The following is a 4543-nucleotide window of genomic DNA, read 5'->3' as shown; positions in this document are numbered from 1 at the left end:
TGGTGTGATGCCTAATAAATACATTTTGTTATCCATTTTTCTCAAGTCCTTACTAAATTTCCACATTCTAAGGAGCCTGATGGACTAAAAAGAGTTCCTTCCCCATCTAAAAAGAGTAAGCAAATCCCATGTAATAAATAAGATTATCATTCTAGACTTCATGAAGAGAAGCTTTAAAGCATATTGCATAAATTAAGTACATAATGTAACAAATCCTATACGAGTTGTAAGTAGTCTCCAACTAAGCAGGTTAACTGGCACGGAAGTGTGAAATACTACACAGTGAAACCTGTGTGCCCTAAAAGACTACCCTAGGGTACTGACAAATATGTTACAACATCAAATTACCCATATTAAGCAGACTGACTCTGCAATTTAGCCAGAGAGGGTCTATAATTGGTTCAAGGTACAATACTTTTTCCTAAGAGACCTGCTAAAACACCATGGATTTCAATGTCTATAGGCCAATAATACAAATTTATGTTATTATGAGTTAAAACTCTGTGACACTGAATTGTTTTGAATTTTGTGGCAGATTTCTATTCAATCAAAATAAAACATGTTAAAAATAAGCATTTTCTATTTAATTACATGTAACTGGAAGCTGAATAATTAAAATTTAAATTCACATATACACTTTTTACACATATCAACTTTTCAGCAGAAATAAGTAAACATTTTCATTTAAACAAGCTTAGTAACACTCATTTCTGATATCAAATACCTCTGACATAATCTTTTATGGGATTCCTTTCACTTTTTTTCAGATAAAATTTTCACTTTTGTTAAGAGACACATCTCTTCTAAATTGTTCTCCTGCCCTAAAAAGTCATTTGGTAAAAATGGCATGATAGGCTCTGGATTCATTACCACACTGATTTTTCTACCCAATGAGCTCAGTTTGCAAGTAAATTTCTAACTGCCAGCTGCACAAACTCAGCCTGAGTCCTGGATCCTTTCCATCTCATGCATCATCACCACAAATAAATGTCCCTGCCTGCCAGAGTATGCCCTCCATGGCATCTGTGCCATCTCAGTGCCATCCATGAACTTGCAGAGGTGTTGCTGGGGACAGACTTTCAAATCAATAGAGTTACACACAAGTGGCTGAGGAAATTATCTGCCAAATAGAACTACTAGTACTACAATGATCTGTGGGATGGAAGGGACCCTGTCTGACTCACAGAGTCAGGTTTTATTCTCACAAGCAGGAAGAAAAGTGTTTTCTCTTGCAACCAAAAGTCTTAGAGAGGCGTGATGTATACGAAACATCCCAACACTATTTTTCATGCTGTTCTTAGAGCATAAAAAGGTTTTGTAGTGTACATGTTGCTCAAAGAACACATTCAGAATTGTGGTCTTTTTTAAATAAGATGCACTTTGCAATCGAGATGACATTATGAAAAACACTAAGTGATGCATCTTGGTGTCTTAAAACATCTCCTTGTGTAAGATCAGTATGTTGGGGCTGAGAGCAAATGGCCTGCCCATATTGTCCCAGTGAGACACCACTGTCATCCAACAAGAACTCAAGGGAGGATGCTAGAGCAATAACAAACTCCAGGATGCCAGACTTGGCTCACAGCATAGCTGGAAGAATAAGGTTACTTATGCTTCTGCTCGATTTTTAAGTCTTGGATTATTCCAACCAATGTAGACAATCTCGTTGCCTCAAGATGTTCTTGCTGATCCTAGGTTTGTAAGCAGTAGCCAGGCTGTTTCTAGAGCTACCCACAGGCACCAGGCAGTTCAAAGGCAGTACTTTAGTCACAGCTCTGTTGTGTGACCAGGAGTAGAGCTGTGCATTGGACGATGAGTAAGTTGAATATTTAGCTGTAGCAACAGGTAAGGAGGAGCTTCTCCTACTTCCACTAACAGATTCTCTGAGCTCCACACAGACCCCTCCAGCAGCAGAGGGCCACATCGTCTGGGGAAATACCACACTTTATGCTGAGCAGCCAGAAAATCACCCCTGCACTGCCCTCACCAGAGTGGTATCTGACGGACACACTTTTGACAGAGTAAAAATTTCAGCACAAAAAACCAAGGTGAAATCTATCTGGATAACCTTGTCTGCATTTAGTTTCCAACTGGATTTAAACTGAGGTTTTCTAGATTTTGATTAAACTAGTTTATCCTCTGAAATGTTTACTTCAATTAAATGAGTACACTTCACCTCTTTATGTGAAGTACAGTTGTTTCACCTCTCGGTCCCAGGTGCCTATATTTTTGCATTTTCAAAATGAAGACTTTGTTTAAACCAGTCTTAAGCAATCTCAGCTCCAAGGGCATGTGGTAGCTATCATACAGTAGCTGAAAAGATAGGAGAGGATGCCATTTTCCTAGCAATGACAAGGAAGCAGAAATTTTCATGTGAATTAGCAACTTAAGATAAAAATTCCAGGGAAGGAAAGATTTACCAAATCTTAAAAAGCACAGCCGGTGTGCCTTTTCACTATTTTACCCTGTGTTAGCTAACATGAGGTAAGACTATAGCTTATTTCTTTCTTCATGAATGCAAGACTAGAGGAATTTATGTTTATTCCAGAAAGGATCCCTAGGAAATATGTCTGTGAACTAACCTCAGGTGTGACCCCTCTGTTCAGAATTCATCATATGTTTTCGGTTAAGACAAAACTCTCTTGACACTGTAATTCCTTCTTCTTCCATTTTGAATTCACAGCTTGTGACTGAAACCACTTCCCACACCTTGCAGAAGGTGCGTAACTCCAGTTTTCCCACACATTCTTCAAGCAAAGTAATTTTGGGCTCTCCAGACAAAAATCTGAAGCACAATTCAGAACAGGCTAGAAATAAATAGCCAAAAGAGCACTGTACTCATAGTACTATTTATTGTCAGAGTCAGCACAGTAAAAATCTTGGCTCAGTTTACTCAAATTTAACTCAGAGAGCAGGCATAGGAATATCCTCCACATTTCCTAAAACATTATTTCTTCAATAATGATTTTTTTTTGCTCATATTTAATTGCTGTTTGGTAGTCAAAATCTTGCAAGGACAGCATAAGCTCAATCTCTTAAAAATACATGGATCACTTCACCTTTTTAAGTGCTGATGAGGGTAAATGTAAGCACACCGGGCCACATGCAGAGGGTCTATGTTCCCACATGAAGCATTTCCTGTTGGCTTCAGCCCTTTGGAGGCACCTCAGCAGCTTCTTGCTTCAGAGAACTCAGTGCTTTCACTGCCATTCTCATGCTGAACAGGACTCAGAATAATAGATCCCCCTAAGTAGAGCACTGGGAAACCCAGTGTAGACATAGACCCACAAAAACAGCCTCCATCCAAGGGCGCAAGCATTAACCTCTCTAGTGAATCCTGTTTTACCTGTTTTTTCCCACTTTCTGGCATAGCCCAGCCTCTTATTGACCCAGATAATGGAAAGATGATTATTCATTTGAATTTCAAAAGAACGAATAGTGGGCTGTTAGCTCTAACTGCTTCACTCTAATAGGAATATACATGCATGCATACAATTATTGAACTGCTTTTAGAACAGAAAATTATTTCATTTTAACAGTAATATCGACTTATTCATGTACATGTTTTAATCAGATTTCTAAAATCCTTGAGTTTTCTTTTTTTTTCCTAGACTGTGCCTATTATTTATCAATCTGTTTTCAGCTTCATTATCTTCCTAGTGTTACCCTTAAAATACAACAAACAATCAGAATATACCATTAACAAGAGAGAAAACAGTAATGCTGTTTATATTTAGGAGATCACTTTGGGGGAAAATTGAAATGCTGCCAAGATATTTCAGAAAATGAGACATACCACAAAAACAGAAAAATGGGATTTATAAAAGTTATATGATACTCATACTAATATGCTTCTTCACAGGGATACACATAAAGGAGAAGCACCCCAGAAGAAGACTGGTGTAATGACAGTGGCTTCAATTTATACCAAAGCTTTATTAAAAATGATCTCTCCTGACCTTAACGTGTTAAATGCCAGGTTCTGTCATCCCGGTGGGTGGAGCCCAGTCTTATCAATATCGATTATATGGCTTCCATTGCAATTGAATGAAAGTTTTCCAAAATAGTTCATGGCTTTTGGAAAATGATGATTCAAAAAAACTCCAAAACCAAACAAATGGTATTTTGTGAAAATTCATTGCTGTGATTAACTTCATTAATTTCTTTGAATAAAGAGTCAATTTTAATTAATTCAATCAGCTAGAATTTTATGTGATTCTATGAAATAATGAAATCTCTCATAAAGTTGAAACACCACCAACAAACTAAAACATTTTGACACATTTCATTTTGGAAAATGACATCATTCTTTTTTTCTGTATTCAAAATGCATGTAAAAACCTCAGTCTCTCACAGAGTATCTGAATACTGGTATTTACAGAAAAAATACTGAGAAATAGGGATAACTGAGGCATTGGTATTCTGGTATAATTCCAGTAAGGAGTCCCAGCAGCAGCAAAGCTGCCTTCCATGGAGGCAGTCAGGCACCTATGTACTCCTGAGACTCCTGTCCGCATCATCATTACAAAAAACATACTTCCAC

This window comes from Pithys albifrons, chromosome 2, assembly GCF_047495875.1.
Source record: "Pithys albifrons albifrons isolate INPA30051 chromosome 2, PitAlb_v1, whole genome shotgun sequence".
In the NCBI taxonomy this organism is placed as follows: Eukaryota; Metazoa; Chordata; class Aves; order Passeriformes; family Thamnophilidae; genus Pithys; species Pithys albifrons.
The sequence above is the reverse complement of the archived record's forward strand: the minus strand, read 5'-3'. Positions refer to the sequence as shown.